This window comes from Ambystoma mexicanum, chromosome 3q (genome assembly GCF_040938575.1).
Source record: "Ambystoma mexicanum isolate Mex_15411 chromosome 3q, UKY_AmexF1_1, whole genome shotgun sequence".
Taxonomy (NCBI): Eukaryota; Metazoa; Chordata; class Amphibia; order Caudata; family Ambystomatidae; genus Ambystoma; species Ambystoma mexicanum.
This window is the reverse complement of record NC_090926.1, coordinates 1,008,306,373-1,008,332,948: the sequence shown is the minus strand read 5'-3', so window position 1 is coordinate 1,008,332,948 and position 26,576 is coordinate 1,008,306,373.

Here is a 26,576-nt window from a genome sequence, read left to right as displayed (position 1 = left end):
ACTCCGGAGGTGCCAAGAGCATAATTTCTAATTTGTACAAGATGCAACTGAATGACACTGCGGACAACTCCCTTAAACCGCGCGAGGCCTGGGCTATGGAACTCGGAGTTGAAATCACAGACGAGCTCTGGGGCATAATGTGTACACACACACGAAAGGTCTCCCTAAGCGCCAGATTCCGCTGCATACAATTTAAGCTACTTAATAGGCTCTATTACACACCGTATAGAGTGGCGTCATTCACAGGCACCCAGACCCCTGTGTGCCCCAAATGCAAATCCTGTGAGGCAGACCATGTACACATGTTCTGGGCTTGCCCCGCCCTCAACACATTCTGGACGGCCGTGACAGAGGCCCTCTCCGAAATAGTTGGTTCCCCGGTAACTATGGAGCCACTCGCCATACTATTTGGTATATGGGAGGGTGAGAATGTAAGGAAAATGGCAAAATTTGTAAATGTAAGTATTATGGTGGCCAAAAGATGCATTTTGCAATGTTGGAAGCGCCACAATCCTCCCACTTTTGCGATGTGGCTGAAAGCCCTTACCTGGACACAAATGTGCGAAGAGGAATACATTGGTTCCCTACCTCCGACATCTCGACCCAAAAACGTCTGGTCGGAATTCTGTAGCTACTTAAATGGTAGAGATGAGGTGGAACTGACATCACCTCCCCCACCAGGACAGCCCGACGTGCTACGGGCGATCTAGCTTCTCCTACTGGTTTTATGCTTCCCCTCTGGGACTCTCAGAGCCTCCCCTGCGATGTCGGTTGCTATCAGTTTGTGATGTATAACCTGATCATGATGTGGTGCCGAATGTTCGGCTGTGTTGTCAGCCCATTGCTATGTATTTTGAACTGTGCCTGTCTTGACCTTTGTGCCAATAAATAAAAGTTTAAAAAAAAAAACAAAAGCCTTCTCGGCATCTGGTGATAACCCATTGGCCGCCGGCAGGCGAAGCCGGCCCACATTTCTCAAGGCCCACTGCAACAAGGCCAGCACCTGTTAGATGCCTGTTTGTGCCTGTGTCTGCCGTCTGCCAGACCCCCTGTCTGCCACACGCCAGGTAACTTCTAAGCCCTCATAACACTAACACTGGGGCGCAACGTCGAGGTGCATGTCTTTCTGTCTTCTACTACTACACTCGCTTGTGGTAGATCAGGAAACGGCAGATAGAGCACCATAATCCTGCTTACTGCTGGATTGTCTTACAAACTGCATTTAGACTGCCTGTCCAGCAAACGGCATTTAGATTATTTGAAACTGCCCGGATTAATGTTCACATTAGTAAATTGCATCCCGAGTAGCCACGGCTTTGCTGCATTTAGAGTACCTCCTAGCAACTGCATTTAGATTGCTGTCATTTGCTTGACTTTTGGCCATACTAGCCATTGCTTTAACATATTTCACCCAGAGTATCCCAGATTCTGCTTGACTATTTAAAACTGTTTCTAGACTGCCTCTTAGTAACTGCATTTAGACTGCTGCAACTTGCCTGACCATTGCCTCTTTGCTGCATATTTATTACCTTGTAGCCCTGATTGCTAAAAATCGAATTTAGATGATCCATTGTTTGTGTATACTGCAATTGACCCTATGTTTTTGCCCTGGTTGCTAAAAATCGAATTTAGATGATCCATTGTTTGTGCATACTGCAATTGACCCTATGTTTTTGCCCTGGATGCTAAAAATCGAATTTAGATGATCCATTGTTGGCGCATACTGCAATCGACCCTATGTTTTTGCCCTGGATGCTAAAAATCGAATTTAGATGATCCATGGTTTGTGCATACTGCAATTAACCCTATGTTTTAGCCCTGACTGCTAAAAATCGAATCTAGATGTTTAACTGCTCGTGCATACAGTTTTTAACATGAACACTCCTAGTATTTAAGCCTAGACATAGTAGTCATACCTAGATATAGCAGCGTTCTATATGCATACTCTGATCACTAGTATTGTACCTAGTCCTACTATACACCTCAAAGCATCCCCTACTATCTCGCCTCACTTGCATGCTATAATACTCCACGCACAGCCTACCAGAGGCGGTACCTGTTTGGCTACTGCTGCAGTGTTCCAAGTGCCAATGTGCCCTAAATGTGCCAGATACCCAAATCCGAATTGCCTTAGACGCTACTAGCACTAGACTGCTTCTACACCTTGTGCGTTACTCACCTAGCCTCCACTGATTAGCATTTGATCTCTACACTTGCCTTGTGTTACACCTATGCTATTATGCACGGACATCCCCAATACTTTGCTTGACTCCTTACCAGTTTTCTGTCTACAATGTATTTCCCAATGCTATACACTGTTCTACTAAAAACTCTCCTATACATTACTAGCCTACAGGACTACACCATGGCCATTAATCCAGCCCCACCGGCGCCAGCGCAGTATGCGCTCAAACAGGCTGCCATGATTACCGTACCATGCACTGTTTCACAGAGGAATCTTAAACTACGCGCCAGACTACCTAGGCTCTATGACCCTCTAACCAATCTAGCGCACAGTAATTCCGCTCGCAGCCTGCGTAATTCAAGCCATCACCGGCACCCACTCCAACTTAACAGCAGACTCTTCCGTGAACCTATCATGCCCCTGAAATGCAAACCTAAAACACAATTAGCAACCTTGAAACCAGCCCAGCCTGGAATGAGAGCTGCCCTTATAAACGCACGCTCTATGGTAGCCCATGCTACCGATATAGCTGACTTACTACACAACGAAAACTTAGACCTCTTAGCTGTCACTGAATCCTGGCTCCACCCAGCAGCCAGCCCAGCAGCTAGCTGTGCCAGATGGCTATACCCTTCTAAGACTCGACCGCACTACCTCTCGAGGTGGTGGCCTTGCTATTATAGCCAAAACCAATTTATCAGTGAATCTCTCGCCACTATATAACATAAGTTCCTGTGAATCCTTAACGGCTAAGTTAACCTTATCTAATAGGCAAACTGTATCCATTCACCTAATATACAGACCTCCTGGTCCATTAGGATCTTTTGAAGATGACTTAACAAATATCATTTCACATAATCTCAAGAACTCCTCTCAATGCATCACGTTAGGTGATTTTAACCTTGGTCTTAAAGACCCGTTAGACACCAATGCTATTATAATCAACAACACCCTAGAGGAGCTAGGCTTCACTCAGAAAATCACAGCTCCTACCAATATCAAAAGGTAGAACATTGGACTGGTTAGCTGTGCATAACTGCCCACTCACAGTCTCATCCATAATCCCACAGCCATGGTCTGATAATCTCCTGATCACATTCTCCCTAGAGCCCACACCATCGATGCAACCTAACAGCATAGCTCCAGCTATCCCAACAAGAAATAAGAGAAATATCACTCCTGAAAACCTTATGCCTATGATCCTTCCTACTCTTAACGCTATTCCTGACCATATGGATCCCTCAACTATGGTGGACCTCTATAATAAAGTAATGTTATCCTCCCTTGATGACATAGCACCTCTTAAAGTGAGAAAGAGCAAACCTCGCAAACATGTGAACAATTGGTTCTCTCCTCACCTTAAGGCTATCAGACAGGAGAAACGACGTTAGGAAAAAATCTGGAGATCAGATCCATCTGAAATTAATAAGATAAACCTAAGTAATCTAGCCTCCCAGTACAAAAAAGAAATTATCCTCGCAAAGCAACCTTCATACAACCTTCGAATCTCTCAAGCAAAGTCCAACACTAAAGAGCTCTTCTCAATACTGAAAGAAATAGAAACTCCCGTCCAGCCGCCTGACTGTTGCATCAAGGACAAAAACTGGCGCACATATATTCAAAAAGCTCTTGCTAATAAAATAGCTTCCTTGCAAACTAAAATCAGCAACAAAAAGACTCCCTTCTCTCCACCTCCAAACTGAGCAACACCAGCTCCACTCCTCAACCTACCTGGTCACCTCCCATGCCCACCCCCCTCTTCAACTTCAGCAAAGTTTCTACTAAAGAGGTTGAAAAAGTTATACTTGCACTCAAACCTTCGAACTGCCATGGAGACCTATGCCCTGCACAACTGATAAAAGATGCAGCTAGAGAACTCTCACCATTTATTACAAAACTAATAAACGCATCCTTCATAGCCAGTACCATACCTAACAACCTGAAACAATCCTGGGTCCTCCCACTCCTTAAAAAACCTAATCTAGATCCTGCATCCCCACAAACTACCATCCTTTCACTACAGTGCCCTTTCTCCTCAAAATCCTTGATAAAATAGCATACCAACAAATTCAACACTACCTTGAACTTAACCACCTTCTAGGTGTCCGACAGTCAGGTTTCAGACCTCAACACGGGATTGAGACTGCGCTTATAGATCTAAAGGCACAGATAGATGAGCTGAGAGATGAGGGCAAGACCGCACTTCTGTTACTTCTCGATCTTTCAGCTGCATTTGACCTAGTCAACCATGAGATCTTCTGCACACACTTACAGTCGGCAGCACATTTCTCCCAGGAGGCAACTGAATGGATCCAGTCCTTCCTCAATAACTGCACTATGCAAGTCTTTTCCCCATCAGCAGCCGCTGACCCCATGCCCATCACCTGTGGTGTGCCACAGGGTTATTGCGCATCCCCTATCCTGTACAACATCTTCACAAAGCCCCTTTTCGATGATCTAGATGGCCTGGGTATCACCTACACGAACTATGCCAATGATACTCAGATCCTCATCCTGTTGACGGGGGATTATGACAAGGATTTGGCCTTTGTAAATCGTGAGTACCTCATCATCCAGGCATGGATGGCCTCTCATGGTCTATGCCTGAATGATGACAAGACTGAACTCCTCATTTTAGACACTACACCTAACCTCAACAAATTATGTCAAAACTATTCCTCTTTTGTCATTGACAATAATATAATTATCGTAGCCAAGGAGGTCAAAACCTTAGGATTCTATTTAGACTCAACACTCACTTTCAAAAAACAAGTCAATGCCTCCGCTACATCTTATACATGTAAACTCATTAGAGCATCTAAACCATTCCTCTCACCGAACAACTGCATCACTATAGCCAGAGCATTGATCCTATCCAAGTTGGATTATTGCAATGCGCTCTACGTAGGCAGCAACAAATACATTACAAACAAAATCCAAATCCTGCAGAACAATGCCTTACGAGCAGCCCTAAGCCTCCCGAGGAAAGCATATATCTCAGAGACTAGAAGATTGCATAATTGGCACTCTACAAAAGATAACATTGTCCTTAAATCAGTCTCTCTGACCCATAAATGCTTACACCAAGCGGCCCCGCAATATTTAATAACGAGATTCACCAGACCAACTTCCTGCCGCCCCTCTAGAAGGGCCAACTCAATCCTCCTCCTCGTCCCAAGATACAAACTTACTATGGCTGGAGGGAACAGCTTTCCTGTTAAAGCAGCACAATTTTGGAATTCCTTACCACCATCGCTTAGGGAAGACCTTCCCTACCTACAATTCAGATCCAATACCATCCGCTGGATCAAGGAACACGATACTTAATGATAAGACATTTAACCACATCCACTGCTGCGCCTATTGTAAAATGTGTATAAATCGTATATCCTCTCACCTCTATGCTTAGATATATCTACAACCTGTAAACTATGTATATTCACTTTTAAATTATACTTGATGTTTGATGCTTCCAACACTGTAACCCAATTGGATTAATTTACTGCATATTCTGTAACCTAAGTTGTACACTCCTCTGGTTGCTTGCGCCCTGCTACCCACGGGTCAGGTGCGCTTTACAAATAATAAAAACAAACAAACAGGGTTGCCGGTATTTATTGAATACCCACTTTCTCTATCAGGTGGGTCAGCTTCTGAATATTATCCCATGTTTGCCACCCTCGATTGAACCCCAACTGGTCCGCCCCTATCAACTCCAGTAGAAGGGGCGTTAGTCTAGCCGCCAGCACCCCCGTATATATCTTAGCATCTGAATTGAGTAGTGGAATAGGGTGGAAGGAACCGCGCAATGTTGGATCCTTGTTAGGCTTACCGAACACTACCACTTTCGCCTCCGTCATAGAGCTCATTACTATACCTCTTAGTCCAATGGTGTTATGGAGACGTGTGAGTCTCTATCCATCCAATCCATCGGGTCCCGGGGCTTTATCCCGTGGTAGGTTCTTTATTACCTCCTCCACTCTTCCTCCATAATGTTCTCTTCTAATCGGTCCCTATCTGGGGATGTACACTTTTCTATTGGGAGATCCCCATAGTATCTCTGCATGGCTTGTTGGCCGTGGTCATTGGATGAGTACCCTGTAGAACTGTCTAAATGATTCTATTATTGCAGTTTATTCAGTGGCCAGTGAGCCATCTGGCTGTCTAATAGGCAAGACAGTGCGCTTAGCACCGCCTTCCTCAACTGCCTAGCCAGGAGCTTGCCCGTCTTGTTGGCATTTATGTAATATCATTGTCTCATGTGTAAGAGGGACCTTTCTGCTTTTTGCATGCATACCCTTTCTAGCTGACTCCTAATCTCTTTTACTTTTTTATATGCAGCTTTGCTCTTTTTCCTTGCCAGGTCCTGCATCACCTCTCACAATTGAGTTTCTAGTTCAATCTCCACCACCAGCCTCAATTTCCTGTTTTGGGTCTGGTGTGTTATGATTTCTCCTCTCATTACTGCTTTAAATGCTTCCCAAATCCCTTCTAGTGAAGCATCTGCGATATCATTCGCCGCAAAGTATTCCTCTATTTTTATCTCTGCACCTTTACACTGTAGCCTCCTCTGATAGTATTCCCCTGGGGAATGTCCACGCCCACCACCCCCTACGTGATACCACGCTCTTTATCGCCATTATTAACGGGGCATGGTCCGAGAGCGATATCGCTACTATACCTATATCCTCAACCTCTCCCAAGATTGCTGTTGACACCCACATGTAGTGTATTCTAGACAGGGTCTGGTGCACATGGGAGAAGTAGGTGTACCCACTCGCCTTACCTTTCAGCGAGTGCCATATATCTTTCAGAGCAAAATCTTCAAGGGTCCCTTGTAGGCGACTAGTTGGAAGTCTTCCCTCATGTCCACTCCCCCCACTTCTATCTTGAGCGGGGTCACATGCCAAGTTAAATTCTCCAGTGAGGATTATCTGGTCTTCTGCAAATCTTTCCAATTTCAGCAAAGCCTCCCTCAAAAAACTGTCCTGACCTGTGTTCGGCACATAAACCGTACCCAAGTTCAGCTTCCTATGCCCTATTTGTGGCTTAACGTATAGGAACCTCCCTTCTCGGTCCGCTAATGTTTTATCTGCACCTGGAGGAAGTGTTTGAGAACAATCATTAACCCCAAAGTCTTCCCCTGTGCATTTGCTTGATAAGGTGGCTTGAAATTGGGGAATTGACTTATCAGACCTCCTTATATGGGACTACTGGAGCATTATTATATCCGCAGAGTAGCAACTCATTTGCCCCTCTACTTTCTTGAGTTTGGCCTGGGTATTCAGACCCCTGATATTATGTGATAGAATTGTCCACTGCATTTCCTTTCCTACATAGTCTTCCCACTAGCAGCTTCCACTTCAGAGTCATAGCGAACATACCTCCCTCCCTGCATGCATGAGAGTCTCCCCCACACCCCTACACTTCCCCCTTCCTCTTCCCCTGACCCTCCTCCCCCTTTCCCTGTGCCTTTCTCAACTCTACTCCCCTTCCCCCTGCCCTTCCCCCCTTACTCCTCCTCTCTTCTTCCCTCCCCTCCCTCGATTAGGGCTAGTGTTTCCTCGAACCACCCTAGTTACTATCCTGGTGCATGAGCCCTGGTGCAACCCCGGATTACACCTCGTGGGAGCGAACTGCACCCCCTGTCAAATTCCAAGATGACTCCCCCCTCTCCCCACCTCCGTTTGGCCTCCTCAGCCCCAACTTGCAAACAATGTAACATCGAATAACAATTATAAACCCCTTCCCTTTATGGACGATTAGCCCCAATCGCTAGAAACAAAGGTAACAGTAATATAGTGACCTTGGAATATATGTCATTCTCCTTCCTCGTGTTGGGCTCCCCCTCCTCTCCCTAGAGGGCCTCCCAATTGCCTCTCTCTGCCGTTCCTTCATCCTATTACCCCGGCTATTCCCATGGCTTTACATTTTTAGGGAGTTCGGGCCCTGGTGGCTAGTGCCTGCTATCCACCCTCTTCATCCAAATTTATGATTGCCAGCGTTTACTCACACGTCATGGCTCGTTGTTGCTTATCATCCTACGAGAACAGTATCCCAAATGGGAATGTCCATTTATAAGGAATATGTTTGGCAATTACCACTTTCGTCACCGGGATCATCTGCAACGTGGTTAGTGGCAAGTCTTGATAAAGTTGGCTTTATGCTCCATTGACCGTTATGTTCTGTTGAGCTCTTGTCGCGCGAAGAATGTCTTCTTTCATCGTATAAGAGGAGAGAGTCGTTAAAACATCTCTCGGTCTCAGCCTGGGGCACGTCCTCTTGGGACCCACTCTATGTATCCGATCAATTCTCACATTGACGGGCTGCATGTCTTGCAAAAGACTCCCAAAGCATTGCTGTATCATGCTCTACAAATCGCATCCAAGAGGTCATCAAGTCCTTTCACACAAATATTGGAATTGCGGGACCGATTCTACAGGTCCTCCGCTTGTAGCTCAAGATTGTGGGTGGCCCTCGTGATCTGTTCCAGAAGTTTGCTATTTTGTCGGACCCCATCTGTCATTTTTTTTGTTTTATTCCATAAACATCACAATTATTCCACAAGTGAGTACAGAATTCAAGTAACTATATACATATCATCCTATTCTAATAACTATACAATCACATGTATAACTAGTAAACCAAGACCCACCCTTGAGCCCCAATAGTAAGACACTACAAACAACATAACTTCACAATACATAACACCCCCCTCTCCCACCACCCAGCAACTAATTCCTAATTAATACTTACAATACCTCAACCTACACATTACCCATTCAATTCATAAAGATCCCCCATCTTTCTACATATTCACCCTCCCAATTGAGCCTAATTGACTGAGATTTCTCGGTCATCAGCCAGTTCTCAAATTGTGGCTTTTTTGTAGTTTTCCACACTTTCATAATGCGTTTAATTGCCATCAATAAAGCTCTGTCAATCCAATACGAAGAGTTACAAGCTTCTTCACATCTACCTTCATGAATCTGATTAACCCTACTTCCTGTTGTACCAATAAAATATGTCTACAATATCCAAGTTTTGACCTCTTGTTGCTTATGATGCAGATACAATGAAAAGTGATCCAGACAATGTAGCAATACAGTGAAGTACGATGAAGCATTTGCCTGCGGCCACAGGTTGTTCGTCTATCACTGGCTTGGCAGGGTTAGTGTATATGCCATGGCCCGCCTGGTTCTCCGCACTGGATCACGTATGGGGTTTTCCAACTGGCTTCTCCTGTCTGTCAGTGTTTAAATGCACTCATAAGGGAATTCCTACAAGCTTGTTTGCTTTTGTAGGCTCTGATGGAGGACGGGGCAACCTATTCCCACACATCAGTGGCCATCTTGGAATCCGTATATTATTGTTTAAAGCGCGGACCTAGCTTAAGAGCAGCCGGGCACTATACAGAGTGTGGATAGCCGACATTTGGGCTGGCTTCTTTTAACAGTAGCACAATGGTGTGAGGTCTGTGCATCTATCTATCTATTGTGAGGGGTCAGCAATGCGAGGCCGACAACTGTTTGATATTTGTTCAAAATATGCCATTTTATTAGAATAGAAATGATGTAAAAATGCCTCCTTTCCCTTCTGTACTGTGAGTTTCCCTACCTAAGAAAACAAGGGGAAACATTCTAACACAGGAGTTCTGGCCCTCAAACTAAGCATCAAATACAATAGAAAATGTATGGCAATTCAACAGTGACATTCACAGTATCTTAACAACCTTTTAATAACCTGGGTGAACTCCCTTTCCCAGGATTCAAGGTGTATTCATCTTCAATGTTCATCAAAAGAATATAAGGAAAGCCACATAGGCAGTAAAGCCTCAGAGTATGTTCTTGAAAAGTCAATATTGAGGTAAAGATCTGTCAACCATACTGCCAACAACACAAGTTCTTCTTTTGATGAAATAAGGACTTGACACTTCCTCAGAATAGTATCAATGTGTTCCTCAGCCACAATTCCCTTTTACCACTTCCCTTTTTCCACTTCCTTGGTCCCATAGCATTCCGCTGAGGGTCAGACGCTTCTCCAAGCAGAGTGTTGGGGGCAGATCCATCTCCTTGGCTGTGGCCTCCCTCTGGAACAGTCTCCCTGCCTCTCTCAAGCTTGAGCAGAACCACCTCTGGTTCCGAAAGCAACTCAAGACCTTTCGTTTTGCTTCTGCTTTCTCTCTTCCTCTCCCTTGCTGATGCACCTGACTGCTCTGCACACTGGTCACCCTATGAACTCGGGCCCAGTCTCTTGCATGTCCAGTTGCCCTTGCACTGCCTCAGGGCTCCCCAGGACTTAAGAGTCTGGATCTGCAACCCTGCAGTCCCTTCTCTCTGCACATATGCGCCACCCACTGGTTGCACTTGTGAGTTAACTGCACTTCCCCTTACCCCTGGAACTTCTCCCCTTACCTCTTCCCCACACTTGCGCGATCTGAACGAGACAAGGCCCAGTAAGATCGTTATTTTGTCCTCCCTTTGTTTCCCCTCCTTGTCTTGCTGCGCCTAGAAACACTTGCATTCTTGCATCCACTGGCAACCCAAATATACCACCATAGCTTCAGTACTTTGTATTTTAAAGACAGGTTTGGACAAGATTCACTTTAAGGCATTGCAACACCTTCAAATAGGCAAGGCACTCTTCCTCTGAATATCTCTTCAAAAAAGGGCAGCATCTTTGCCTCTCTTGTCTCTCTACAACCACAACAACTTCAGTATTTTATATAAGCAGCAAGGTTTCCCTTCCCCAACTCTACCTTCACCTCTTTGCGCTGTTAGCCACATAATTACCCAGAAGCCTTGGTACCACTCTCTTGGCTTTAGGTAATGCTTGCACACATGTATATTGGGCAAGGTTGAACTTCTATTGGGCTCACGGCAAGGTTGCTGTCAATCTCAATAAGCGAATACTCTTGGCTTGGGCAATAATTGCGCTCTCTCCAACTGCAGATACAATTTTAAACACTTGACTTCTTTTAGAAACAATGCTTGTTTTTTTGAATGGAAACGAAACTAAGCACATGCAACCACTTCTTCTTAAAGTTCAAAGTCTTTAGGTGTTTACCAATGGTGTTCCCCAATGTTCGTTCTGCTTGGTAAGGGACACACAACCACTTTTTCATGAGTTTAAGGGGTTAAAAATGTCTGTCAGGCGAGTAAAAGAGACATTTCCACTCACGCGCGTGTGCTACTTTCTTTGTTCCCTTGTTAATGAATGCAACTAACAACTTCAGCTTGCTTCGGCTTCTACACAAGTGAGATTTGACTGGATATTGTTGCTGGCAGTGCTTGTGCAAGGAATCAGAATGGCAGGTTTGACTCACTGGCTTCTGTGATCCTTGTTCTGCGGGTTGCTCGACTTGCATGACTTCAGGCACAGCTTCTACTGCTTCTGGCTTCACAGGGACTCGCACATTTCCTCTGCTTAGATATCTCCGATCCGGCCACTCATTCAGGGAGCCCCTCCTGCTCATGAGACCTGCGACTCGCCCACAGCTCCTGGCTTTAGTCCCCAACACTTTTCTTGCCCAGCAACCATGGCTATCAGATTCACATAGGGAAAGACAGCCTCTCTGCAAGTCTTCTGCTGTGCAGCCTCTGCACTTCAGAGTTTGGGGGAACAGGACCCCCTGAGAACAAGCAGGCAAAATCTACTGCATCCACGTTCCGGCATCCCTCTGGTTCTCCCACTTCTGTGCCTTCTTACCTCTGCTTCTGCTGCTAATGCATGCACTACAGTCACAGTTCCAGCTCCTTCCAATTGTCTGCACTTGAGGGGGCTTTTATGCCTTCCAGGTTCCTTCAGGTGTGGGCTGTTAGGCTTAATTGCCTGACCACTGCTGCAACATACCTCTGCAGCCCTCGTCCCAGTGCTCATGGGATTATGTGACATGTAGTCCTCAACAACAAAATTAATTCTTTTAGGTATTGGTTTGACTTTAAGGGTAGATGTATTTCCCTTAACATCTTTTAAAACTTTAGAATTAATTGGCGTGACTGTGGAAGTGACTAAAAGTGAAACGACAGTTTGGCAGTGGACTTTGTTTGTGATCTGCGAGAGCAGCAGGGATCGGTTTCCTGCAATTCTGTTCTCAACTACTCTAGCCTGGGAGCTCTGTTCTCGCTAAGGTTAGTCTGCCACTTCCTTTAAAACCCGGGAAACAGCATAAATGCGCGCATGACTGTGGAAGTGACTGAAAGTGAAATGACAGTTTGGTAGTGGACTTTGCTTTTGATCTGCTAGAGCAGCAGAGATTGCTTTCCTGCAATTCTGCTCTTGACTACGCTAGCCTGGGAGCTCAGTGCTCGGTGGCATTAGTATGCCACTTCCTTTATAACCCAGGAAAAAGCGTGAACACACATGTGACCGTGGAATTAACAAAGTGAGATGACATTTTGGCAGTGGCCTTTGCTTTTGTTCTGCAAGAGCAGCAGAGATCGCTTTCCTGCAAATCTGCTCTTCATTACTCTAGGCTGGGAGCTCGGTGCTGTAGGGGAGGCATGGTATCACAAGTATGACACTGACACAAAAGATAACATTTGCAAAACCTTTATGAACTTGGTTTGGGTTTGGGTTTGGTAAAAAATCCTACTTTGCCCTATGACTAGGATGGGAGTTGTCTCGACCATCAAATAATAAAGAAAACAGTCTTAGTCGTGTATGTCAAATCAAAATGGCCAACACTAACAAAACCTAATGCCAGCCTTATATCTTGTGCAAGAAAAAAAATGTGTAAAAGAGGTATGTATATAAAAGGAAAATCAGTGTTCGACAAAGAATAAATGTGGCTGAATTGACTGTGTTACACTGCTTTCACAGAAGAAGGAATTCAAAAGCGCACCCCCACTAGTATACATTTCCAAGTATTCAACCCAGAGCAATCGCATTAAAAACATTATCAAAAAGAATTTCGGGAACTCTCACGTGCGATCTGAGTAAGGAACTACCGGTATTCGCATACCAGAGAAGCAGAAACCTGAGGGATGAACTTGTCTCGACTAAACCACTGACCAAAGAGCCGATCACTAAACGCACTGGTACTTTTCCTTGCCTAATTGTGGAACACCATAAAGCACCCTCGCACAGGCGAGAAAATTAAACTGAAGAGTTTCGCAACATGTGACAATAGCAACATCATCTATGCCATCAAATGCCCATGCGGGCTGTTCTATATTGGTAAATCTAAACGAGCTGCAAAGGTCAGATGGAATGAGCACCGGTCCTGCATCAGGAATGCTAACCCAAACTCTGCAGTGGTCAGACATTGGCAGGAGAGGAGACACAACCTATCTCACATAAGGTTCCAGATAGTTGAAGTTGTGCCTAAATTAAATCCTCACAAGGACACTAACGTCCAATTTGGCAGAAGAAAAACCTACTGGATAGATCGCCTCGCCTCTCTCACCCCCAACGAGATGAACGAAGAGATTAACTTTCTGTCCTACAACAGCCAGCCCCTATTTGTGGACATTTGCCTCCAATTGTTATTTTTTCTTTTGCATCTGGTAGCCTCTCATTGTGGACATTTATTTTGAATTGTGAATTCAGCAGAGTTGCACCTGCAACATATCTCCTTATAGACACTTACATCACAGTTCCTTTACATCCCTTTCCAGTTTTATATGGGATATTGACCTGTTTTGGGGAGTGTTACTCTCATGCCTTAATCCACCATTCATATTCGCCATATTCCCCATTACAACAATGAGTAACACCCCCGGTTTACGCACCACGAGAAATATATTTTAAATTTTATTTGAACCAGTTCATAGAGACTAACACGTCCCGACCTCTCCGTCTCCATGGAGAGGTTGGGATGCGAGATGACGTGGGCGTGGCCTTATTGGTCTCCATGCAAATGTTACTTCACATTTTGAAACGCACGCCCGTGTTTTAATCACTCCATGTTTATAAATGTTTTGGCTGTGTTTAGCATATCCAGTCCATATTCATAATGAGATCAGCGTATGTAGACTGGCATGTCCCGAGCCCTCCGTTTTGGCTTACTGCACAAAAACCCAGACTCATTTAAAAGTGGAAAAGGTCGCTTTAATGTGACAGGCCAAAGCTTACACTGAAACGCTTAACTGGCTCCATGGCCTAACAAACTAAAGAAATATTTTAACAACCAATTAAATAAATTAAACATTTTCATTTTCCCCCAACAATTAAATAATTAAATAACCCAATTCCTCCCTAATGATCCCTTGGATCCTACCATCTCCTTGCCCCTTTTCCAGGCGTCCCGCTTTCTCCCAGGGGCCATGCCCCTCCAGGCTCAATACCTGTTCCCCCGGGGTGACCTGCTTGTGCAAACAGCGCCACCCCATCCTTTCCCGTGTCATTCCCCCATTGTGCTTCCCTCCCCCCACATCAAAAGGGGCCATGCCCCCGGCTCCCCAACTCACTTCAGCACCCTTCAAACTCCCCTCTACACCAAACTCCCCCTTCCTATGACCTGCAGCCAGCCTGACCTGCCACATCAGCAACATATATTACACACACTTTCACAATGCCCTGACCTGTCACACCAAACTACCAACCCCTACCCTCCTAACCGACCCCAAAACTCATAAAAAAACTCGCCATGTCATCTAAAACCCCCCCCGCATAATCCCATGAACAATGGACCCCCCATATAACATAACCAGACACTACCCTAAAACGAAAATGAAAGGGGGTGGGAGGGCGGGACAATCATCAAGTCCTAACCGTCGCCTGCCTCCCGAACCTTCCCTGAGCCCTTAAATACCCCCCGGGAGGCGCTCTGCCCCCACGGCCACTCGCTGGCCGTGTGCAGCGCCAAAAACTCCCCGGGGGGAAACGCTTTGCGTTCCCCCCAGGGCCCCCGTTTTGGCTTACTGCACAAAAACCCAGACTCATTTAAAAGTGGAAAAGGTCGCTTTAATGTGACAGGCCAAAGCTTACACTGAAACGCTTAACTGGCTCCATGGCCTAACAAACTAAAGAAATATTTTAACAACCAATTAAATAAATTAAACATTTTCATTTTCCCCCAACAATTAAATAGTTAAATAACCCAATTCCTCCCTAATGATCCCTTGGATCCTACCGTCTCCTAACCCCTTTTCCAGGCGTCCCGCTTTCTCCCAGGGGCCATGCCCCTCCAGGCTCAATACCTGTTCCCCCGGGGTGACCTGCTTGTGCAAACAGCGCCACCCCATCCTTTCCCGTGTCATTCCCCCATTGTGCTTCCCTCCCCCCACATCAAAAGGGGCCATGCCCCCGGCACCAGAAAAACCCTCCCCCGAGGAGTTCTTTCTGCCCCCCCCAAACTTTTCTACCTCAAACTATTTACCCAGTCTCCCAGCCCCGAACCTACAAAGAGCCACACCCGTATCCCTTACCAGATCATTTTCCCCAGCAAGACTAATCCCCCCCATCTGGAGGCCCATAGCTTTCCCTCACCCCAGCCAACATAGGAAACCACTAATCACATCCCAGCCCCCCAAACCCGGACATCTTACCACAACATCTTTATCGTTGCACCCCAGTTGCCTGCCAACAACCCTTTTTCCAACTTCTTTCCCCGCCCACTTAACCCTAGAATGTCCCAAAAACCAGATTTTTGACATCTGACCGGACCTCCTAGCAGCATCTGAAAAATAAATTACAAAATCACTTACAAATCGCCAACATCCTAATAAATGCAATACTCCTGCTACCTACTGAATAAATTATATAAAGACATTCCGTTTGCCCCGGTCCCTGACATACCCTTTGTATCTCCCTTACTCCCAGCGTCCCAACCTTTTCACCTACTCCTCTTAATAGCCCAGCCTGCTACTTCCAGATGCTGCACCCCTCCTAAATGAATGAGTTCCCAACCTCCTAACCTTTCCCACACCCCTAGTAACACCTCCTCAGTACCCTATCCTTTCTGGCCATCTCCTTAACCCTCTCTGGAAACACCTCAGGTCTTCTCCTACCGTCCCCCTATATTTCGCCCCTTTCACCTAACCTTTAAACAATACACCTAAACCCACTTAGACCCCCTTTTTCCTCTAAACTATTACCCCCCTGCTCCCCCTTGCCCCCCCCACCTTCCATCATCTTATTAATATTGGCCCTGCGTTGCCCCCTCCTGCACCGGGGGCCCACGTGCACCCCCGTCCATGCAGGCCCTTTACTTTATTGCTCATCTCGCCACTGCACCAGGGGCCAAACCTGCACCCCCGTCCATGCAGTCCCTTCCTTATAACTAATTTCCAAGATCCTTGCCTCCATTACCACCTGTTTCCCACCTGCACCAGGGGCCCTAGTGCACCCCCGTCCATGCAGGCCCCTTTTCTGCCTTACTCCTCTCCACCGCTGCACCAGGGGCCAAACCCGTGCCCCCGTCCATGCAGTCCATTCCACATAAATTCCTCTTCCAGCACCTTGCTCCACTTCTTTCCCCCAGCTGCAACAGGGGCCCTAGTGCACCCCCGTCCATCCAGACCCAGCTCCTCACTTCCCCTTGCTGCACCAGAGGCGCTCCCGCACCTCTGTGCATCTCCGTCCATTCAGCCTGAAGCTTACTCACCTTGTCGTGCGGCAAGAGTGAGGGCTTCGCCACCGTCGTCCATGCCCCCCAAACGACGGCCACCACCCCTTAACAATTTCCACAGTTACATGCCCCCTGCGGCCCTCCCCTACCTACGCTTCTTCCTCCTCACTCTTCTCCTACCCCCTTTAAGTCGCCCCCAAAAACCTTTCATCAAACCTTGTGCCCCCCCTCCTTTTACGTTAAACTGAGCCCGACCTACCAGCACACCCCAATTTACCTGGCATGCAGTCCTTCCCCCCCACTTCCTTGCCCCGCTCCTTGCCCTGACCCACTGTCCCCTGCCTGAAAACAATCTGTAACCGGAAGCCGACCCGCACACCTGCTGCACTCGTGTTTAAATTTGCACATCCACCTCGTGCAGCCTTCTTTATTGAACGCCCAACATGCTGTCGAGGGCTGTCCTCCGCCTCCTCCCCCCGCCCCCGCATGGGCGGGGCGACCAAGAAAGGGGCGGTAAGGCACAGGCAGTCCACTTGCTGTGTGCAATGTCGGGGCAGGCCTCGTTGGAGCCATTCATTGCAGCCAAAGATCCATGTCTATCTCCCCCCAGACCGCCTGACTGTCCTCCGCCATTCTCGCTCTGAATTCCTCATCATAGCGTACCCAGGCAAAACCCCCAAAACTTGTGAAAGCCTTCCTAATTACGTCCACATATTTAAGCAGGGCCACGCAACGCTCCGGAAATTTTTCACAGTACACACTGGCATAAATGATAAACGCTGACGTCCTATTCTCAATAGTCACCGGGACCCTTGGGCGTGAAGCCAGTTCCCTCTCTTCCTCCTTAGACCCCTCCTTCGCTCTCACCTCCCTATGTAGCAATTTGAAAACATCCACAAATTCCCCTGCCTGGATCTTCTCCCTGGTCGCCGCCATCAAGTGTGCCCCCAATGGTTTTGTTATCCCATGTATGGCAATTTCTTCTCCTTTCCTTTTACTTCCACCTCTTTATCTTTACCAGCCTGTACCTCGAGCCCCAATGGCTGCACCATTTTGTCTGTTTGGAGCTCCACTGAGCAAATGTTCTTCTCAACCCCCTCGGCTCCAATGGCCTGCACACCAACCTCCTTCATCACACCTTGAAAACCAGCCCGTTCATCCCCTAACCACCTATTTGTAACCCCTCTCTGCCATGCAGATGACCATTCCCTTTCCCGCTCACCTCTTTCCACGCCTGCCACCTGCGGCCTGGCATCCACACCGGTGCCCCTCCTCTCCATTCTTAGAGGGCTCCTGCTGCGGGGACAAAACATGTCAGCACAATCACCCAGCCAATAATTCCCTTGACCCCTTTCACCCCGACCACCCTGCACTTCCCTTTCCCTATCCCACCTTGAACTTCTTCTCTCCTCAACCCTTTCCCTTTCCGCCCTGTAATCTTCAAATTCCCATTGCCCCCCGTATTCCTCCCAACCAACTTCATCACCCCTTAAATACCATTGAGGATGCGAGTTCATGCCCGAGATGATTTGCTGATCTTCTTGCGAGCCCGGGGCGTCCGCCCCGACACTCCCTTGACGTCTTCTCGGCGGGGTTGTGGGAACCTCTGCCTGGTCCTCTTCTCTTGGGCGAGGCGTTCCGACCTCCACCCTGAAATCCTCATTGCTAGGGGCTGTGCTGCGCCCTCTAGGCTCTCCTTGCGTTGACCGAGGAGGGGCCGTATCGAAACCCTCACCCTCCACCTGGACAGCGGGGGCTGCGCAGCGCCCTCCGCCCCCACTCCTCCTACCCGGGGGGGCCGTTCCGCGCCCCACCCTACCCTCCTGAATTGACGGGGACCTCTCCCTCCTTCTCCCACCTGCGCTCTTCTGCAGGTATTTACCCCCTCTTCCCCTCTGCCCTGACACCCCCGTCTGCGCCCGACCCCTGCCCCCACTGATGTTCCCTCGGGCCCCACCTTCTCGAGCATTCCCCTCTTCCCTAGAGCTATCATACCCTTCCTCCCTCCCTGGCTGCCCCCCCGACCTCCTTAAACCCCCATCCGCCCTCTTATCTATCTCCCTCCTCATCTTCCTATCCCTGGATTCCCAAACCTCCCCTCTCCCTGCCGTAGGGGTGCAAGCCACCACCGCCGCCAGTGCACCGTCTGCCGCCGCTCTACGCTGAGGCCTGCCCCCACTACTCTCCTCTTCTCCCGTAACTTCCCCTACCGCCCCTTCCAATTGGGCTTTAGTTGCCCTTCTTCAAGGCCCCAGCATCCACCAGCCCCTTCTTGCTTGCTCCCCGGCCTGTCATTGTGCACAATAGTCCGCGTGTGCCCAAAAGTATGCCCCTTAAAATCAAACTATGTACTCTAAGCCCCCGAGCCGGGACCTACCCGTGGACTAGCACCCTTGGCCCTGAGCAACCCTGACAAGAAAATAAAAAGCCTCCAGAACCAAAACACACCTTGGGTGATAACCTGTAAAATAACCTCACTAATATTGATAATTAATAAAAGAAAAACTAAACCCAAAAATATCCCTACCTAATTACCTTTTATTACTGGTATTATTACTATTATTATTGCCTTATGCTATTCCCTTTAACGGCGCTGCCCTGCCCCCTTCCTAACGAGCGCTGCTAACGCGCCCACAAGCGCCGAGACAAACGCTCGCAATCCGTGGGAAAATCCCACTGAGGAGCCGCGGAACAGCCGCTGCCGCTATGCTCCTTAACCTGCCCCTAAAACCCCCACGCACAGCCGGCCCGACACGGAGGAAGGATTCCTCCCCAAATCCCCACCGCAACACCACGGAGCCCTCACGCCCCCCACTCACGGAGTACCCCCGGCGCGCACACGGAAGCACGGAGACCCACGGTAAGACGCGAGGGGTGTCTTATCTACGGCACCCCTCCTACAAAAACTCCTAATCGTAATGTAAACGATATTTTTTTTTTTTTTTTAAAGTTAAACAAAACCTAACCGCCCTCCCCTGCTACAACTCCCCTACCTCACCTGCTCTAACTCGCACCTAGGCCCCAGGCACTACAGGGAAGGCTCGGGAGCAGGCAACAGGACTTGACAATCATCAAGTCCTAACCGTCGCCTGCCTCCCGAACCTTCCCTGAGCCCTTAAATACCCCCCGGGAGGCGCTCTGCCCCCACGGCCACTCGCTGGCCGTGTGCAGCGCCAAAAACTCCCCGGGGGGAAACGCTTCGCGTTCCCCCCGGGGGCCCCCTTTCCATGGAGGGGTCGGGATGTGAGATGCCGTGGGCGTGGCTGCACCCTTGCGTGTGTCGCGCCGCGGCGTCCTATCAGTATCCATGGAAATAATACATAACGCTCGGAGTCGCGCGCGTCCTCCATTCACTGTCTGAACTGCAGAGCAGCATGTAGTCATTTACTTTACCCGCCGTAGCGTGTACTGAAAAATATTTTAACTAACTACTCACTCATCGACAACACTTGCCCAATGTCAGATAATACAATACACACCGTTATGTGTATTTCACTAGCACTGATGCACCCATTTTATTTGTTTAATTCCAAAGCTTTGAATCGATTGTAACTGGTACATATGTTTCTCTCACATGAGAGTTCATAGAGATTGACCGCTCGGTCATAATACAAAGGTACTTGCTTTCTTTTTTACCACCACTTGTTTGTGTATTTATGCACTGCATTATTCATAACTGGTACTATCATTTTCTCATCATATTTTTTCGATGTGTTTCTGTGTACACCCACTTTGGTATGTATGGCATTGATTTGATTATTACACACTATTTTGGTTTATTATTGTCATCATCTAATACACTTATTTTTATTGCTGGATAATGTCGAATTTGTGATAAATGCTGAATTTATAAATAATCATACCATGTAGGGCTCAGCCCTGATGAAGGAGTACCACTCCGAAATGCATTGGATTTAGAGCTCTTTTTTTTGATGAGGCAACAGCTGGACTCCCCTATTTTTGATATTAAAAATTCTATTTTTTCACAAGAAAAGTCTATGGGCCTCATCACGAGTTGGGCAGTAGGGATACCGCCACACTAATAGCGGTAATGGGGCATTTTCAGCGCAATTAGCGTGCGCTAATAGCGCTGCACTAATTGCACCCGAAAATTGGCATTTTTCTGGCACATTTACCCTCAGCTTGGAGTTGGGGGTAAATGCTGCCAGACTTGTGATTGGGCGGACCCTTAAATGTGGTGGTATTAGCATTAACGCCACATTTAAGGGCTACCGCCCTACTCGTGATGACCCAGCATGACTGGTGTTTGAAGCTTTATTCTACTTGAAGAAAATGTTCATAGAACCTTACCGAATGGACATCTCTTGTACTTACCTTTCTGCAATTCTATAGTAACTCCGTAAGGGGAACAGAGTGCAAGCGACTGGCTAACTGTATGGTTCCCACCCAGTTTTTTCTGCTATACAGATTTTAGATCGTGGTGTCTTTGGATCTCTTCAACCATCAAGCTCCTCGAAATTTGTGCTACTTGACTAGTATTGACAGTATCATACATAATATTGAAGTTACTCAGTTGTGCCCACCTCTCTTCTTCACCATGAATCAGCTCTTCTCCCTATGTGTAGACAGCACAGAATAAGGCAGTCTCTCTAGGCAGGATTACACATTCTGGATCGGGCTTTAACACTGAAACAGTTCGGAATGTGGATGGAGGCCCACCTGGTCTTCCACGTTAAAGACTCTTGTTCCAGTCTTCCCCAAATAACAAAACAAAAGGTTCACACCGGTGCCCCTCTCTCGGGCTGAGACCTTTTAAATAAAACAAAGATTTATCATTGGTCCCCCTTTGCCAGGCTCCGACCTTTCACAGTTCAACGCTGGTCCCCCTCTGCCGGGCTCAGACTTTTCACAGTTCAATGTTGGTCCCCCTCTGCTGGGCTCAGACCTTTCACAGTTCAGCGTTGGTCCCCCTCTGCCGGGCTCAGACTGTTCACAGTTCAACAACTGATGTAATAACACTGTGTGAGACTACACAACACTTGTCTACTTGGTATTGGGTAACCCACCTTTTGGTACAGGACTGTACTACACACGTTGGTAGTGTGATTGAGCAGCTGGGCCTCAGCAGGGGTAAATGTGAGCTGTAGAGCTTTAGCAGTGAAATTGACAAATACAGGTAGCCAAGTAACACTTATACTCAGGGTTTCAGTTATAAATAGTTATTTATTTAACATCAATTTTTAAATAAGCATTCTTTAAAAAGGGCAAGATATGGAACAATCAAATATACTTTAAAATACTTTTCCAGCATCAGCATAAGTTTAGTGGATACTCTTTAGAGATGCTTTTTACACACTTCTTACACCTGGAGGTGACTTCATTCACAAGGACATTAATGGCATTTATATATTACTAGTACACTTTGCAGATCCTGAGGTTGCAGAAAGGACACGTTAAAGGAAGGAAAAAGGTTCAACAGGTTCTCATGGCATGTGAGTAGGCTTAAATCTTCCAATGAAGTCTAAACACAACAATAACAGTCCTAACACAAGATATGACCTCTGATGGACAGAAAATATCCAAGTCAATGGAAAAGAAGAGTCTGCTGGGAGTCAGGACAGCCAAAGTCAATTGGAGCACAGTCTATTGCACTGAGGCACTTCGTAGTTAATAAAAGTCTTGCACAAAGTTATAAAGTTTTGTAGAAATCACTTGTAGGGTCACAAGCTGTTACACGTGTGGAAAGCAGAGCTGAAATCAACTCAACTCTAACGAAAGTAGCCACTACAAGTCTTAACTGAGAAGAGCACCGGCAAGTACATCAAGTACTGTTTACTGTCGGGATGCTACGCTGCTCTGTTGGATTTTCTGAGCAGTTTCACAGCTGGAGCGTTTGGTGCTGGGCGACTGAAAATTCACCTTGAGGACAGTCTTTGCTGCCACACCGTTTTACCTGGGCCCCTTTAAGCACAAAACAAAAGGTTTCCCTTGGATTGTGGCTCCGCCCCCTGGACTCGTGCTACTCCACAAGACTTCTTTAAATACCCATAATCCTGCACACCCACGCGTGCATCGGCAAGTACATCAAGTACGGTTTACTGTCGGGCTGCTACGCTGCTCTGTTGGATTGTCTGAGCAGTTTCACAGCTGGAGCGTTTGGTGCTGGGCGACCGAAATTTCACCTGGAAGACGGTCTTTGCTGCCGCACCCTTTTGCCTGGGTCCCTTTAAGCACAAAACAAAAGGTGACTGTGTGCATCCTAAATTGACTGTGTGCTCCTGTGCTGCTCCTTAAGCCCTACCGTTGACCTAGCCCTTCTAAAAGTGCCTTTTTGTTTTTATTGTTTAAGGTTTCCCTTGGATTGTGGCTCCGCCCCCGGAGTCATGTTACTCCAGAAGACTTCTTTAAATATCCATAATCCTGCGCACCCGCACCGGCAAGTACATCAAGTACTGTTTACTGTTCAGGGTGCGCGGCGCGGGTGCAGAGAACGATATTATTAATATTACATGCTGGCGGTGAAAACCTGCGGGGTCCTGTACCTTGTGTGGTTGTAAGCGGTACGTTTTTGCAAGTGCAATTGGTGGCAAACCGCAAACTTCACCCACTTCACCCATTATTGTAGTGTGCATGAGGGACACAGGATTCTCCGTGCCCAAAAAGTTTTACCTGTAAAAAGCCCTGTACGTAAAAAAAAAAAAGACCTGATGGCAACAAAAAATCGGTCGTCTTCCCTTGCCTGCTCTACCCCTAGACGGGGTTTAACCAAGAATGGGACACTGGGGAATGACGATATCTGGCAATTTTGCAATGGGTCCATATCTGCCTTTAGAGCAAAAACAGCTAACCTGGAGGTTGAGCAACCAGAAACTGTGGAGCTTGATAGACACACTGCGTATCCTTGTATAAACAGTAGTCCAGTTCCTGTTGAAGAGGAGAGAATTGATCATCCTAGGGTTTCTGGTGATAAGTCTCTCCCTATTGACCAGTCCATAACAGATACTGCCATCCTGAAATCTTTGCCTACCACTTGTCCGACTTCTAAGTCACCTGAAAGAAATCAACAAGTAAAAACGGACATAGCGATTATTGACCTAGATCCAAACGATTCGGTGTTTTCTAATAGCCTGATGTCAGAAAATCTTTCAAGTTCCCCCGTAATGTTTTCTGACAGTGAACAAAGTTGCAAGGAACCTCTTTCGCGAAATGTGCCCCATTCGCTAATAAATATGCCTCCATCTCCTATTCATGTTTTAATGCTTAACCATAGCACAAACACATCCTTTTCCTGCCATCATGAAAATAATAATATGTTGAACATAACCTTACACTCAATGAATGTAACAATGCATGCCTTATTTAAAATGTTTAAACTATGTGAACGTAAACTAACTGCATTGGATGAAAAATGGGGAAAATAAATACCCCAATGGCTATGTGAAGGAGACGAGGTCATTAACAACAACAGAGCCACAACTAATAAGAGCCAGTCAGGTGTTTCTCTAGCAGCCACCCGAACTGAAACTACTGTGGGGACCTGTCATTTGTGTAATATCTGTAACTCTGAAAAACCATCTGATGTCATTCTAGCCCTATTGCCCTGTTTTCTAGAGATCATTTATGATAGACCTATGGAATCAACAGACACCATAGAAGGGAACCCTGAACTAGTGGGGCAAAACAAAATGAAATCGAGTAACAAAACAGTACAAATGAAACTTCAGGTCGTAGACCTCCCGGGGGCAAAAATCAAGAAGAAATTAAAAGAAACACCAAAAAAGCTCTCCAAAAACCAACTGGCCTTGAAGAGTACCGGTAAGGCATCTGTGAAACATTTTTTAAAAACGATTTCCCTGCCCAAACGAAATAGCTTAATAACTTTGCAAGCAATTAAAGAAAAATATCATCAACTAGCCCAGTCGAAAAGGCTGGACACCCTTCAATTTATCCCAGTTCAAGCAATGGATTATTCCCCATTGGAAGAGCTAATGGAAGTACTGAATGTTGAGAACGCAGAGCAGGGGAATGTGCCTAGCCAAGAGCGACAGAGCCCTCAAGAAGGCCATAGGCCTCCCCTCTCTCGGGAAAAGGAGAAAAATGATGTCCATCTAATGGCCCAAAGAGCCGAAATTAGGAAGGCAGTTGATGCATACCTGTTGGAGACTCCTAATACCACTGTGGTTGCTCCCCATACACTCGATATTGCTGAGAAGGTGGCTGGCACTTTGCAGTTAGATAATTTCATGGCTAACAAAAAAGTGCTGGTTGGGAAATCTGTACCCGAAAGAAGCTGTGAAAGCAGGGGTGTATCGAGCAAATCTGCTTGTGAAGGAGGAAAGCAGTGGTTAGGTCTGCCTCCTGATTCTGTTCAGGAAGCCTTGAAAATTCCAGTCACTAATTGTCTTGGTGACTGTGAAGGGCCGCAGAAGAATATAACAAGCTCCATTATTACATTGATCGAAAATGCTGTTGGTAAGGCGATGGCAAAGAACCTACCATCAAATCAACCAACTTCCAAGACAAGTCTGCCTAATGGGGCTGAATGAATGGCAAGGAATGTTAACAGAAAACTCCCTACGCTTTACTATTTGATACTAGCCTGTAAACCTCCTCCGATCACACAATACGATCTGAATAGGGGAGCCGTGATGGAAATATTCTCTGAAATTCCACAATTAGAGGATATTTGTGTCTTCCGATTTTGCATTGGTTGAGATTGCAATAAAGGGGTCCCTGAATTCGGTAAGGCTTTGGATTAAATCCAGAGTTGTCCAAAACCTAATCTGGCAAAATAAAGAAGATCTTTCCAAATTGGGGTTTGCTCTAATTCTGGAAACAACGGCGAACACCGTATTTCCCGTGAAAGACGGGGGTATAAGATCTGAGGGCCAGCCTCCTGCCCATGTTAATATTGGCACGAAAAGTAACCTAAACAATGCCATGTGTGTATGCTGCAAATGCTGCACGCAGAATTAACAAAGAATAGAGGAGAAAATATCTCTTGTGAGCTGGAACACGCGAAGGTTTAAGCATTTGATTAATAATGATCAAAGTCAGTTGAATAAATGGGACATAGTACTTGTACAGGAGACGTGGCTCTCAGAAACCCCACTTTGGGAAAACCATGAAATCCATATAAATGCTGCAATTAATCCAACTAGTGGACGTCCAAGTTCTGGACTGCTAACAGCAGTAAAAATGGGTAGAGGGTTAACTTCTCAATTCTGGGTGGCCCCGAGTAAATATATGCTTTTGATTAAAGTATTGTTTGAGAAAGATGAAGTGGCGGTCCTAAATATCTACTGGAACCCGATTGCCATGTCTGACAATAAATTCTTCCTTGACCTGAATTCCTTACTGGATTTGATCTCGGTTGACACCAGAGTTAAGGCACTAATTCTAGCAGGTGATCTAAATTTGAGATGCATATAGCACCCTGAAATTATAAATCGGACAAGGTATTGGAGATGGGATTCACTAGTTAAGGCGAGAGGGTTGTTCATGCTTAATGGTGCGCTATCCCCGGACATACCACCAGTTGAGACATGGCACAAGGGCGACAGTAAGTCGATTATCGACTACATATATGTGAGCAGAGAGCTTTGGCCTTTTATGATAAAGTTCTCTGTATTAACAACAAATATAAGCGACCATAACATGTTGAGAACTGAATGGAGGATGAGCGCAGCAGTACCCAACAAAATAGATCTTATGTGAGGTACTAGCGTGGTGAACACGGGGAGGAACCGCCTCTGATGGTCAGAGTTTGAGCTAGTACAACTAGATAGTAAGCTGGGTCATATGTCTAAGTTGCCTGACGCTTGGGCCGGTAAGTCGCAATATGTGTATACCGATGCTATTCAAACTATACAACAACACAGATTTAAAGCAAACCCCAAGCGTGTACATTTACATCGT